Source organism: Canis lupus, chromosome 28 (genome assembly GCF_048164855.1).
Source record: "Canis lupus baileyi chromosome 28, mCanLup2.hap1, whole genome shotgun sequence".
Lineage (NCBI taxonomy): Eukaryota > Metazoa > Chordata > Mammalia > Carnivora > Canidae > Canis > Canis lupus.
In genome coordinates, this window is record NC_132865.1 from 44514296 (window position 1) to 44530015 (window position 15720).

Genomic DNA, 15720 nt, shown 5'->3' on the forward strand with positions numbered 1-15720 from the left:
AACTCACTCTGCAGGCAGTGTGGAACTGTGAGGGACTGAGGGTCAGCTCAACTCTCAGCAGTAAGATGTTTTTGGACAAGGCGTTCAAATACCTACTCACGTATGGAACTTAGTATGTAGCACCAGTCTACCCCAGGAATTACTAGGAAATCGCTTGATTGAGCTTGGAGGCACTCGTCTTGTGTGCCGGGAGATTCCAGTTACCTCTCCCAACACTTGCGTCAAGCAGCGAGCCTAGGCCTTTTGGAAGCGAAAGGTAGCGGCAGGCAGGATGTTGGGTTACAGGCCATAAGCTCAACTCTCAGAAGTGTGTATGCATGGGTGGCAGATGTCTGCTACCCACTCGGACATGGGAGTTGGAACCTAGCTACACTCCTATTGAAGAAGGACTTTGGAAATCGCTGTATTCAACTCAGATACACGGGAGTTCAGGCCCAATGCTTACACATGCTTTTCCCACAAACTATCCCAGCCACTAACAGAAGGAGGTTAGCAGGTAAGTCTACAGTCAGGCAGGATGCGGGAGGGTCCTGCCCTGTCCTCAGCTCTCACAGGGAAGCATGCCTAGAAGCCAGCTCTCAACTAGCTGCATTCTTATGACAGTGTGAAGGTAGCAGTATTCTGAGTAAGGCGGTTCCGAGATTACCACTCTACTGCACCTGGAGATACCCTCCAGGTCTGCATTGTTAACTTGCGTCTCAGAAGCCTGTGGCAAACGTCTCTGGTGAAGACCTGCGAAACTCACTCTGCAGGCAGTGTGGAACTGTGAGGGACTGAGGGTCAGCTCAACTCTCAGAAGTAAGATGCTTTTGGACAAGGCGTTCGCTACATTCTCACGTATGGAACTTAGTATGTAGCACCTGTCTACCCCAGGAATTACTAGGCTATCGCTGGAATGAGCTTGGAGGCACTAGTCTTGTGTGCCGGGAGATTCCAATTACCTCTCCCAACACTTCCGTCAAACAGCGAGCCTAGGCCTTTTAGAAGTGAAAGGAACCAGCAGGCTGGATGGGGAGGTACAGGCCTTAAGCTCAACTCTCAGAAGTGTGTATGCAGGGGAGACAGATGTCTGCTACCCACTCTGACATGGGAGTTGGAAACTACCTACACTCTGATTGAAGAAGGCCATTGGAAATCGCTGTATTCAACTCAGATACACAGGAGTTCAGGCCCAATGCTTACACATGCTTTTCCCGCAACCTCTCTCAGCCACTAACATTAGGATGTTAGCAGCTGCGCCTACAGTCAGGCAGGATGCGGGTGGGTTCTGCCATGTCCTCAGCACTCCCAGGGAAGCATGCCTAGAAGCCAGCTCTCAACTAGCTGCATTCTTATGGCAGTGTGAAGGTAGCAGTATTCTGAGTCAGGAGGTTCCAAGATTACCACTCTACTGCACCTGGAGATACCCTCCAGGTCTGCATTGTTAACTTGCGTCTCAGAAGCCTGTGGCAAACGTCTCTGGTGAAGACCTGCGAAACTCACTCTGCAGGCAGTGTGGAACTGTGAGGGACTGAGGGTGAGCTCAACTCTCAGAAGTAAGATGCTTTTGGACAAGGCGTTCAGCTACATTCTCACGTATGGAACTTAGTATGTAGCAGCAGTCTACCACACGAATTACTAGGCAATCGCTGGAATGAGCTTGGAGGCCCTAGTCTTGTGTGCCGGGAGATTCCAATTACCTCTCCCAACACTTCCGTCAAACAGCGAGCCTAGGCCTTTTAGAAGTGAAAGGAACCAGCAGGCTGGATGGGGAGGTACAGGCCTTAAGCTTAACTCTCAGAAGTGTGTATGCAGGGGAGACAGATGTCTGCTACCCACTCTGACATGGGAGTTGGAAACTACCTACACTCTGATTGAAGAAGGCCATTGGAAATCGCTGTATTCAACTCAGATACACAGGAGTTCAGGCCCAATGCTTACACATGCTTTTCCCGCAACCTCTCTCAGCCACTAACATTAGGATGTTAGCAGCTGCGCCTACAGTCAGGCAGGATGCGGGTGGGTTCTGCCATGTCCTCAGCACTCCCAGGGAAGCATGCCTAGAAGCCAGCTCTCAACTAGCTGCATTCTTATGGCAGTGTGAAGGTAGCAGTATTCTGAGTAAGGAGGTTCCCAGATTACCACTCTACTGCACCTGGAGATACCCTCCAGGTCTGCATTGTTAACTTGCGTCTCAGAAGCCTCTGGCAAACGTCTCTGGTGAAGACGTCCGAAACTCACTCTGCAGGCAGTGTGGAACTGTGAGGGACTGAGGGTGAGCTCAACTCTCAGAAGTAAGATGTTTTTGGACAAGGCGTTCAACTACCTACTCACGTATGGAACTTAGTATGTAGCACCAGTCTACCCCAGGAATTACTAGGAAATCGCTTGATTGAGCTTGGAGGCACTCGTCTTGTGTGCCGGGAGATTCCAGTTACCTCTCCCAACACTTGCGTCAAGCAGCGAGCCTAGGCCTTTTGGAAGCGAAAGGTAGCGGCAGGCAGGATGTTGGGTTACAGGCCATAAGCTCAACTCTCAGAAGTGTGTATGCATGGGTGGCAGATGTCTGCTACCCACTCGGACATGGGAGTTGGAACCTAGCTACATTCCTATTGAAGAAAGACTTTGGAAATCGCTGTATTCAACTCAGATACACGGGAGTTCAGGCCCAATGCTTACACATGCTTTTCCCACAAACTATCCCAGCCACTAACAGAAGGAGGTTAGCAGGTAAGTCTACAGTCAGGCAGGATGCGGGAGGGTCCTGCCCTGTCCTCAGCTCTCACAGGGAAGCATGCCTAGAAGCCAGCTCTCAACTAGCTGCATTCTTATGACAGTGTGAAGGTAGCAGTATTCTGAGTAAGGCGGTTCCGAGATTACCACTCTACTGCACCTGGAGATACCCTCCAGGTCTGCATTGTTAACTTGCGTCTCAGAGGCCTCTGGCAAACGTCTCTGGTGAAGACGTGCGAAACTCACTCTGCAGGCAGTGTGGAACTGTGAGGGACTGAGGGTCAGCTCAACTCTCAGCAGTAAGATGTTTTTGGACAAGGCGTTCAAATACCTACTCACGTATGGAACTTAGTATGTAGCACCAGTCTACCCCAGGAATTACTGGGAAATCGCTGGATTGAGCTTGGAGGCACTAGTCTTGTTGCCGGGAGATTCCAGTTACCTCTCCCAACACTTCGGAGAAGCAGCGAGCCTAGGCCTTTTGGAAGCGAAAGCTAGCTTCAGGCAGGAGGTAGGGTTACAGGCCATAAGCTCAACTCTCAGAAGTGTGTATGCATGGGAGGCAGATGTCTGCTACCCACTCGTACATGCGAGTGGGAACCTACTACACTCTGATGAAAAAGGACTTTGGAAATTGCTGTATTCAACTCAGATACACGTGGGTTCAGGCACAACGATTCCACATGCTTTTCTCACAACCTTTCCCTGCCACTAACATGAGGACGTTAGCAGCTCCTTCTACAGTCAAGCAGGATGCGGGAGGGTTGTGCCCTGTCCTTAGCTCTCACAGGGAAACATGTCTTGAAGCCAGCGGTCAACTAGCTGCATACTTATGGCAGGGTCAATGTAGCAGTATTCTGAGACAGGAGGTTCCCAGATTACCACTCTACTGCAGCTGGAGATACCCTCCAGGTCTGCATTGTTAACTTGCGTCTCAGAGGCCTCTGGCAAACGTCTCTGGTGAAGACGTGCGAAACTCACTCTGCAGGCAGTGTGGAACTGTGAGGGACTGAGGGTGAGCTCAACTCTCAGAAGTAAGATGCTTTTGGACAAGGCGTTCAGCTACATTCTCACGTATGGAACTTAGTATGTAGCACCTGTCTACCCCAGGAATTACTAGGCTATCGCTGGAATGAGCTTGGAGGCACTAGTCTTGTGTGCCGGGAGATTCCAATTACCTCTCCCAACACTTCCGTCAAACAGCGAGCATAGGCCTTTTAGAAGTGAAAGGAACCAGCAGGCTGGATGGGGAGGTACAGGCCTTAAGCTCAACTCTCAGAAGTGTGTATGCAGGGGAGACAGATGTCTGCTACCCACTCTGACATGGGAGTTGGAAACTACCTACACTCTGATTGAAGAAGGCCATTGGAAATCGCTGTATTCAACTCAGATACACAGGAGTTCAGGCCCAATACTTACACATGCTTTTCCCGCAACCTCTCTCAGCCACTAACATTAGGATGTTAGCAGCTGCGCCTACAGTCAGGCAGGATGCGGGTGGGTTCTGCCCTGTCCTCAGCACTCCCAGGGAAGCATGCCTAGAAGCCAGCTCTCAACTAGCTGCATTCTTATGGCAGTGTGAAGGTAGCAGTATTCTGAGTAAGGAGGTTCCCAGATTACCACTCTACTGCACCTGGAGATACCCTCCAGGTCTGCATTGTTAACTTGCGTCTCAGAGGCCTCTGGCAAACGTCTCTGGTGAAGACGTGCGAAACTCACTCTGCAGGCAGTGTGGAACTGTGAGGGACTGAGGGTCAGCTCAACTCTCAGCAGTAAGATGTTTTTGGACAAGGCGTTCAAATACCTACTCACGTATGGAACTTAGTATGTAGCACCAGTCTACCCCAGGAATTACTAGGAAATCGCTTGATTGAGCTTGGAGGCACTCGTCTTGTGTGCCGGGAGATTCCAGTTACCTCTCCCAACACTTGCGTCAAGCAGCGAGCCTAGGCCTTTTGGAAGCGAAAGGTAGCGGCAGGCAGGATGTTGGGTTACAGGCCATAAGCTCAACTCTCAGAAGTGTGTATGCATGGGTGGCAGATGTCTGCTACCCACTCGGACATGGGAGTTGGAACCTAGCTACACTCCTTTTGAAGAAGGACTTTGGAAATCGCTGTATTCAACTCAGATACACGGGAGTTCAGGCCCAATGCTTACACATGCTTTTCCCACAAACTATCCCAGCCACTAACAGAAGGAGGTTAGCAGGTAAGTCTACAGTCAGGCAGGATGCGGGAGGGTCCTGCCCTGTCCTCAGCTCTCACAGGGAAGCATGCCTAGAAGCCAGCTCTCAACTAGCTGCATTCTTATGACAGTGTGAAGGTAGCAGTATTCTGAGTAAGGCGGTTCCGAGATTACCACTCTACTGCACCTGGAGATACCCTCCAGGTCTGCATTGTTAACTTGCGTCTCAGAAGCCTGTGGCAAACGTCTCTGGTGAAGACCTGCGAAACTCACTCTGCAGGCAGTGTGGAACTGTGAGGGACTGAGGGTGAGCTCAACTCTCAGAAGTAAGATGCTTTTGGACAAGGCGTTCAGCTACCTTCTCACGTATGGAACTTAGTATGTATCAGCAGTCTACCACACGAATTACTAGGCAATCGCTGGAATGAGCTTGGAGGCCCTAGTCTTGTGTGCCGGGAGATTCCAAATACCTCTCCCAACACTTCCGTCAAACAGCGAGCCTAGGCCTTTTAGAAGTGAAAGGAACCAGCAGGCTGGATGGGGAGGTACAGGCCTTAAGCTCAACTCTCAGAAGTGTGTATGCAGGGGAGACAGATGTCTGCTACCCACTCTGACATGGGAGTTGGAAACTACCTACACTCTGATTGAAGAAGGCCATTGGAAATCGCTGTATTCAACTCAGATACACAGGAGTTCAGGCCCAATGCTTACACATGCTTTTCCCGCAACCTCTCTCAGCCACTAACATTAGGATGTTAGCAGCTGCGCCTACAGTCAGGCAGGATGCGGGTGGGTTCTGCCCTGTCCTCAGCACTCCCAGGGAAGCATGCCTAGAAGCCAGCTCTCAACTAGCTGCATTCTTATGGCAGTGTGAAGGTAGCAGTATTCTGAGTAAGGAGTTTCCCAGATTACCACTCTACTGCACCTGGAGATACCCTCCAGGTCTGCATTGTTAACTTGCGTCTCAGAAGCCTCTGGCAAACGTCTCTGGTGAAAACGTCCGAAACTCACTCTGCAGGCAGTGTGGAACTGTGAGGGACTGAGGGTGAGCTCAACTCTCAGAAGTAAGATGTTTTTGGACAAGGCGTTCAACTACCTACTCACGTATGGAACTTAGTATGTAGCACCAGTCTACCCCAGGAATTACTAGGAAATCGCTTGATTGAGCTTGGAGGCACTCGTCTTGTGTGCCGGGAGATTCCAGTTACCTCTCCCAACACTTGCGTCAAGCAGCGAGCCTAGGCCTTTTGGAAGCGAAAGGTAGCGGCAGGCAGGATGTTGGGTTACAGGCCATAAGCTCAACTCTCAGAAGTGTGTATGCATGGGTGGCAGATGTCTGCTACCCACTCGGACATGGGAGTTGGAACCTAGCTACACTCCTATTGAAGAAGGACTTTGGAAATCGCTGTATTCAACTCAGATACACGGGAGTTCAGGCCCAATGCTTACACATGCTTTTCCCACAAACTATCCCAGCCACTAACAGAAGGAGATTAGCAGGTAAGTCTACAGTCAGGCAGGATGCGGGAGGGTCCTGCCCTGTCCTCAGCTCTCACAGGGAAGCATGCCTTGAAGCCAGCTCTCAACTAGCTGCATTCTTATGACAGTGTGAAGGTAGCAGTATTCTGAGTAAGGCGGTTCCGAGATTACCACTCTACTGCACCTGGAGATACCCTCCATGTCTGCATTGTTAACTTGCGTCTCAGAAGCCTGTGGCAAACGTCTCTGGTGAAGACCTGCGAAACTCACTCTGCAGGCAGTGTGGAACTGTGAGGGACTGATGGTGAGCTCAACTCTCAGAAGTAAGATGCTTTTGGACAAGGCGTTCAGCTACCTTCTCACGTATGGAACTTAGTATGTAGCAGCAGTCTACCACACGAATTACTAGGCAATCGCTGGAATGAGCTTGGAGGCCCTAGTCTTGTGTGCCGGGAGATTCCAAATACCTCTCCCAACACTTCCGTCAAACAGCGAGCCTAGGCCTTTTAGAAGTGAAAGGAACCAGCAGGCTGGATGGGGAGGTACAGGCCTTAAGCTCAACTCTCAGAAGTGTGTATGCAGGGGAGACAGATGTCTGCTACCCACTCTGACATGGGAGTTGGAAACTACCTACACTCTGATTGAAGAAGGCCATTGGAAATCGCTGTATTCAACTCAGATACACAGGAGTTCAGGCCCAATGCTTACACATGCTTTTCCCGCAACCTCTCTCAGCCACTAACATTAGGATGTTAGCAGCTGCGCCTACAGTCAGGCAGGATGCGGGTGGGTTCTGCCCTGTCCTCAGCACTCCCAGGGAAGCATGCCTAGAAGCCAGCTCTCAACTAGCTGCATTCTTATGGCAGTGTGAAGGTAGCAGTATTCTGAGTAAGGAGTTTCCCAGATTACCACTCTACTGCACCTGGAGATACCCTCCAGGTCTGCATTGTTAACTTGCGTCTCAGAAGCCTCTGGCAAACGTCTCTGGTGAAGACGTCCGAAACTCACTCTGCAGGCAGTGTGGAACTGTGAGGGACTGAGGGTGAGCTCAACTCTCAGAAGTAAGATGTTTTTGGACAAGGCGTTCAACTACCTACTCACGTATGGAACTTAGTATGTAGCACCAGTCTACCCCAGGAATTACTAGGAAATCGCTTGATTGAGCTTGGAGGCACTCGTCTTGTGTGCCGGGAGATTCCAGTTACCTCTCCCAACACTTGCGTCAAGCAGCGAGCCTAGGCCTTTTGGAAGCGAAAGGTAGCGGCAGGCAGGATGTTGGGTTACAGTCCATAAGCTCAACTCTCAGAAGTGTGTATGCATGGGTGGCAGATGTCTGCTACCCACTCGGACATGGGAGTTGGATCCTAGCTACACTCCTATTGAAGAAGGACTTTGGAAATCGCTGTATTCAACTCAGATACACGGGAGTTCAGGCCCAATGCTTACACATGCTTTTCCCACAAACTATCCCAGCCACTAACAGAAGGAGATTAGCAGGTAAGTCTACAGTCAGGCAGGATGCGGGAGGGTCCTGCCCTGTCCTCAGCTCTCACAGGGAAGCATGCCTAGAAGCCAGCTCTCAACTAGCTGCATTCTTATGACAGTGTGAAGGTAGCAGTATTCTGAGTAAGGCGGTTCCGAGATTACCACTCAACTGCACCTGGAGATACCCTCCAGGTCTGCATTGTTAACTTGCGTCTCAGAAGCCTGTGGCAAACGTCTCTGGTGAAGACCTGCGAAACTCACTCTGCAGGCAGTGTGGAACTGTGAGGGACTGAGGGTGAGCTCAACTCTCAGAAGTAAGATACTTTTGGACAAGGCGTTCAGCTACCTTCTCACGTATGGAACTTAGTATGTAGCAGCAGTCTACCACACGAATTACTAGGCAATCGCTGGAATGAGCTTGGAGGCCCTAGTCTTGTGTGCCGGGAGATTCCAAATACCTCTCCCAACACTTCCGTCAAACAGCGAGCCTAGGCCTTTTAGAAGTGAAAGGAACCAGCAGGCTGGATGGGGAGGTACAGGCCTTAAGCTCAACTCTCAGAAGTGTGTATGCAGGGGAGACAGATGTCTGCTACCCACTCTGACATGGGAGTTGGAAACTACCTACAGTCTGATTGAAGAAGGCCATTGGAAATCGCTGTATTCAACTCAGATACACAGGAGTTCAGGCCCAATGCTTACACATGCTTTTCCCGCAACCTCTCTCAGCCACTAACATTAGGATGTCAGCAGCTGCGCCTACAGTCAGGCAGGATGCGGGTGGGTTCTGCCCTGTCCTCAGCACTCCCAGGGAAGCATGCCTAGAAGCCAGCTCTCAACTAGCTGCATTCTTATGGCAGTGTGAAGGTAGCAGTATTCTGAGTAAGGAGGTTCCCAGATTACCACTCTACTGCACCTGGAGATACCCTCCAGGTCTGCATTGTTAACTTGCGTCTCAGAAGCCTCTGGCAAACGTCTCTGGTGAAGACGTCCGAAACTCACTCTGCAGGCAGTGTGGAACTGTGAGGGACTGAGGGTGAGCTCAACTCTCAGAAGTAAGATGTTTTTGGACAAGGCGTTCAACTACCTACTCACGTATGGAACTTAGTATGTAGCACCAGTCTACCCCAGGAATTACTAGGAAATCGCTTGATTGAGCTTGGAGGCACTCGTCTTGTGTGCCGGGAGATTCCAGTTACCTCTCCCAACACTTGCGTCAAGCAGCGAGCCTAGGCCTTTTGGAAGCGAAAGGTAGCGGCAGGCAGGATGTTGGGTTACAGGCCATAAGCTCAACTCTCAGAAGTGTGTATGCATGGGTGGCAGATGTCTGCTACCCACTCGGACATGGGAGTTGGAACCTAGCTACACTCCTATTGAAGAAGGACTTTGGAAATCGCTGTATTCAACTCAGATACACGGGAGTTCAGGCCCAATGCTTACACATGCTTTTCCCACAAACTATCCCAGCCACTAACAGAAGGAGGTTAGCAGGTAAGTCTACAGTCAGGCAGGATGCGGGAGTGTCCTGCCCTGTCCTCAGCTCTCACAGGGAAGCATGCCTTGAAGCCAGCTCTCAACTAGCTGCATTCTTATGGCAGTGTGAAGGTAGCAGTATTCTGAGTAAGGAGGTTCCCAGATTACCACTCTACTGCACCTGGAGATACCCTCCAGGTCTGCATTGTTAACTTGCGTCTCAGAAGCCTGTGGCAAACCTCTCTGGTGAAGACCTGCGAAACTCACTCTGCAGGCAGTGTGGAACTGTGAGGGACTGAGGGTGAGCTCAAGTCTCAGAAGTAAGATGCTTTTGGACAAGGCGTTCAGCTACATTCTCACGTATGGAACTTAGTATGTAGCACCTGTCTACCCCAGGAATTACTAGGCTATCGCTGGAATGAGCTTGGAGGCACTAGTCTTGTGTGCCGGGAGATTCCAATTACCTCTCCCAACACTTCCGTCAAACAGCGAGCCTAGGCCTTTTAGAAGTGAAAGGAACCAGCAGGCTGGATGGGGAGGTACAGGCCTTAAGCTCAACTCTCAGAAGTGTGTATGCAGGGGAGACAGATGTCTGCTACCCACTCTGACATGGGAGTTGGAAACTACCTACACTCTGATTGAAGAAGGCCATTGGAAATCGCTGTATTCAACTCAGATACACAGGAGTTCAGGCCCAATGCTTACACATGCTTTTCTCGCAACCTCTCTCAGCCACTAACATTAGGATGTTAGCAGCTGCGCCTACAGTCAGGCAGGATGCGGGTGGGTTCTGCCCTGTCCTCAGCACTCCCAGGGAAGCATGCCTAGAAGCCAGCTCTCAACTAGCTGCATTCTTATGGCAGTGTGAAGGTAGCAGTATTCTGAGTAAGGAGTTTCCCAGATTACCACTCTACTGCACCTGGAGATACCCTCCAGGTCTGCATTGTTAACTTGCGTCTCAGAAGCCTCTGGCAAACGTCTCTGGTGAAGACGTCCGAAACTCACTCTGCAGGCAGTGTGGAACTGTGAGGGACTGAGGGTGAGCTCAACTCTCAGAAGTAAGATGTTTTTGGACAAGGCGTTCAACTACCTACTCACGTATGGAACTTAGTATGTAGCACCAGTCTACCCCAGGAATTACTAGGAAATCGCTTGATTGAGCTTGGAGGCACTCGTCTTGTGTGCCGGGAGATTCCAGTTACCTCTCCCAACACTTGCGTCAAGCAGCGAGCCTAGGCCTTTTGGAAGCGAAAGGTAGCGGCAGGCAGGATGTTGGGTTACAGGCCATAAGCTCAACTCTCAGAAGTGTGTATGCATGGGTGGCAGATGTCTGCTACCCACTCGGACATTGGAGTTGGAACCTAGCTACACTCCTATTGAAGAAGGACTTTGGAAATCGCTGTATTCAACTCAGATACACGGGAGTTCAGGCCCAATGCTTACACATGCTTTTCCCACAAACTATCCCAGCCACTAACAGAAGGAGATTAGCAGGTAAGTCTACAGTCAGGCAGGATGCGGGAGGGTCCTGCCCTGTCCTCAGCTCTCACAGGGAAGCATGCCTAGAAGCCAGCTCTCAACTAGCTGCATTCTTATGACAGTGTGAAGGTAGCAGTATTCTGAGTAAGGCGGTTCCCAGATTACCACTCTACTGCACCTGGAGATACCCTCCAGGTCTGCATTGTTAACTTGCGTCTCAGAAGCCTGTGGCAAACGTCTCTGGTGAAGACCTGCGAAACTCACTCTGCAGGCAGTGTGGAACTGTGAGGGACTGAGGGTGAGCTCAACTCTCAGAAGTAAGATGCTTTTGGACAAGGCGTTCAGCTACCTTCTCACGTATGGAACTTAGTATGTATCAGCAGTCTACCACACGAATTACTAGGCAATCGCTGGAATGAGCTTGGAGGCCCTAGTCTTGTGTGCCGGGAGATTCCAAATACCTCTCCCAACACTTCCGTCAAACAGCGAGCCTAGGCCTTTTAGAAGTGAAAGGAACCAGCAGGCTGGATGGGGAGGTACAGGCCTTAAGCTCAACTCTCAGAAGTGTGTATGCAGGGGAGACAGATGTCTGCTACCCACTCTGACATGGGAGTTGGAAACTACCTACACTCTGATTGAAGAAGGCCATTGGAAATCGCTGTATTCAACTCAGATACACAGGAGTTCAGGCCCAATGCTTACACATGCTTTTCCCGCAACCTCTCTCAGCCACTAACATTAGGATGTTAGCAGCTGCGCCTACAGTCAGGCAGGATGCGGGTGGGTTCTGCCCTGTCCTCAGCACTCCCAGGGAAGCATGCCTAGAAGCCAGCTCTCAACTAGCTGCATTTTTATGGCAGTGTGAAGGTAGCAGTATTCTGAGTAAGGAGGTTCCCAGATTACCACTCTACTGCACCTGGAGATACCCTCCAGGTCTGCATTGTTAACTTGCGTCTCAGAAGCCTCTGGCAAACGTCTCTGGTGAAGACGTCCGAAACTCACTCTGCAGGCAGTGTGGAACTGTGAGGGACTGAGGGTGAGCTCAACTCTCAGAAGTAAGATGTTTTTGGACAAGGCGTTCAACTACCTACTCACGTATGGAACTTAGTATGTAGCACCAGTCTACCCCAGGAATTACTAGGAAATCGCTTGATTGAGCTTGGAGGCACTCGTCTTGTGTGCCGGGAGATTCCAGTTACCTCTCCCAACACTTGCGTCAAGCAGCGAGCCTAGGCCTTTTGGAAGCGAAAGGTAGCGGCAGGCAGGATGTTGGGTTACAGGCCATAAGCTCAACTCTCAGAAGTGTGTATGCATGGGTGGCAGATGTCTGCTACCCACTCGGACATGGGAGTTGGAACCTAGCTACACTCCTATTGAAGAAGGACTTTGGAAATCGCTGTATTCAACTCAGATACACGGGAGTTCAGGCCCAATGCTTACACATGCTTTTCCCACAAACTATCCCAGCCACTAACAGAAGGAGGTTAGCAGGTATGTCTACAGTCAGGCAGGATGCGGGAGGGTCCTGCCCTGTCCTCAGCTCTCACAGGGAAGCATGCCTTGAAGCCAGCTCTCAACTAGCTGCATTCTTATGACAGTGTGAAGGTAGCAGTATTCTGAGTAAGGAGGTTCCCAGATTACCACTCTACTGCACCTGGAGATACCCTCCAGGTCTGCATTGTTAACTTGCGTCTCAGAAGCCTGTGGCAAACGTCTCTGGAGAAGACCTGCGAAACTCACTCTGCAGGCAGTGTGGAACTGTGAGGGACTGAGGGTGAGCTCAACTCTCAGAAGTAAGATGCTTTTGGACAAGGCGTTCAGCTACATTCTCAGGTATGGAACTTAGTATGTAGCACCTGTCTACCCCAGGAATTACTAGGCTATCGCTGGAATGAGCTTGGAGGCACTAGTCTTGTGTGCCGGGAGATTCCAAATACCTCTCCCAACACTTCCGTCAAACAGCGAGCCTAGGCCTTTTAGAAGTGAAAGGAACCAGCAGGCTGGATGGGGAGGTACAGGCCTTAAGCTCAACTCTCAGAAGTGTGTATGCAGGGGAGACAGATGTCTGCTACCCACTCTGACATGGGAGATGGAAACTACCTACACTCTGATTGAAGAAGGTCATTGGAAATCGCTGTATTCAACTCAGATACACAGGAGTTCAGGCCCAATGCTTACACATGCTTTTCCCGCAACCTCTCTCAGCCACTAACATTAGGATGTTAGCAGCTGCGCCTACAGTCAGGCAGGATGCGGGTGGGTTCTGCCCTGTCCTCAGCACTCCCAGGGAAGCATGCCTAGAAGCCAGCTCTCAACTAGCTGCATTTTTATGGCAGTGTGAAGGTAGCAGTATTCTGAGTAAGGAGGTTCCCAGATTACCACTCTACTGCACCTGGAGATACCCTCCAGGTCTGCATTGTTAACTTGCGTCTCAGAAGCCTCTGGCAAACGTCTCTGGTGAAGACGTCCGAAACTCACTCTGCAGGCAGTGTGGAACTGTGAGGGACTGAGGGTGAGCTCAACTCTCAGAAGTAAGATGTTTTTGGACAAGGAGTTCAACTACCTACTCACGTATGGAACTTAGTATGTAGCACCAGTCTACCCCAGGAATTACTAGGAAATCGCTTGATTGAGCTTGGAGGCACTCGTCTTGTGTGCCGGGAGATTCCAGTTACCTCTCCCAACACTTGCGTCAAGCAGCGAGCCTAGGCCTTTTGGAAGCGAAAGGGAGCGGCAGGCAGGATGTTGGGTTACAGGCCATAAGCTCAACTCTCAGAAGTGTGTATGCATGGGTGGCAGATGTCTGCTACCCACTCGGACATGGGAGTTGGAACCTAGCTACACTCCTATTGAAGAAGGACTTTGGAAATCGCTGTATTCAACTCAGATACACGGGAGTTCAGGCCCAATGCTTACACATGCTTTTCCCACAAACTATCCCAGCCACTAAGAGAAGGAGGTTAGCAGGTATGTCTACAGTCAGGCAGGATGCGGGAGGGTCCTGCCCTGTCCTCAGCTCTCACAGGGAAGCATGCCTTGAAGCCAGCTCTCAACTAGCTGCATTCTTATGACAGTGTGAAGGTAGCAGTATTCTGAGTAAGGAGGTTCCCAGATTACCACTCTACTGCACCTGGAGATACCCTCCAGGTCTGCATTGTTAACTTGCGTCTCAGAAGCCTGTGGCAAACGTCTCTGGTGAAGACCTGCGAAACTCACTCTGCAGGCAGTGTGGAACTGTGAGGGACTGAGGGTGAGCTCAACTCTCAGAAGTAAGATGCTTTTGGACAAGGCGTTCAGCTACATTCTCACGTATGGAACTTAGTATGTAGCACCTGTCTACCCCAGGAATTACTAGGCTATCGCAGGAATGAGCTTGGAGGCACTAGTCTTGTGTGCCGGGAGATTCCAATTACCTCTCCCAACACTTCCGTCAAACAGCGAGCCTAGGCCTTTTAGAAGTGAAAGGAACCAGCAGGCTGGATGGGGAGGTACAGGCCTTAAGCTCAACTCTCAGAAGTGTGTATGCAGGGGAGACAGATGTCTGCTACCCACTCTGACATGGGAGTTGGAAACTACCTACACTCTGATTGAAGAAGGCCATTGGAAATCGCTGTATTCAACTCAGATACACAGGAGTTCAGGCCCAATGCTTACACATGCTTTTCCCGCAACCTCTCTCAGCCACTAACATTAGGATGTTAGCAGCTGCGCCTACAGTCAGGCAGGTTGCGGGTGGGTTCTGCCCTGTCCTCAGCACTCCCAGGGAAGCATGCCTAGAAGCCAGCTCTCAACTAGCTGCATTCTTATGGCAGTGTGAAGGTAGCAGTATTCTGAGTCAGGAGGTTCCAAGATTACCACTCTACTGCACCTGGAGATACCCTCCAGGTCTGCATTGTTAACTTGCGTCTCAGAAGCCTCTGGCAAACGTCTCTGGTGAAGACGTCCGAAACTCACTCTGCAGGCAGTGTGGAACTGTGAGGGACTGAGGGTGAGCTCAACTCTCAGAAGTAAGATGTTTTTGGACAAGGCGTTCAACTACCTACTCACGTATGGAACTTAGTATGTAGCACCAGTCTACCCCAGGAATTACTAGGAAATCGCTTGATTGAGCTTGGAGGCACTCGTCTTGTGTGCCGGGAGATTCCAGTTACCTCTCCCAACACTTGCGTCAAGCAGCGAGCCTAGGCCTTTTGGAAGCGAAAGGTAGCGGCAGGCAGGATGTTGGGTTACAGGCCATAAGCTCAACTCTCAGAAGTGTGTATGCATGGGTGGCAGATGTCTGCTACCCACTCGGACATGGGAGTTGGAACCTAACTACACTCCTATTGAAGAAGGACTTTGGAAATCGCTGTATTCAACTCAGATACACGGGAGTTCAGGCCCAATGCTTACACATGCTTTTCCCACAAACTATCCCAGCCACTAACAGAAGGAGGTTAGCAGGTAAGTCTACAGTCAGGCAGGATGCGGGAGGGTCCTGCCCTGTCCTCAGCTCTCACAGGGAAGCATGCCTTGAAGCCAGCTCTCAACTAGCTGCATTCTTATGACAGTGTGAAGGTAGCAGTATTCTGAGTAAGGAGGTTCCCAGATTACCACTCTACTGCACCTGGAGATACCCTCCAGGTCTGCATTGTTAACTTGCGTCTCAGAGGCCTCTGGCAAACGTCTCTGGTGAAGACGTGCGAAACTCACTCTGCAGGCAGTGTGGAACTGTGAGAGACTGAGGGTCAGCTCAACTCTCAGCAGTAAGATGTTTTTGGACAAGGCGTTCAAATACCTACTCACGTATGGAACTTAGTATGTAGCACCAGTCTACCCCAGGAATTACTGGGAAATCGCTGGATTGAGCTTGGAGGCACTAGTCTTGTTGCCGGGAGATTCCAGTTACCTCTCCCAACACTTCGGTGAAGC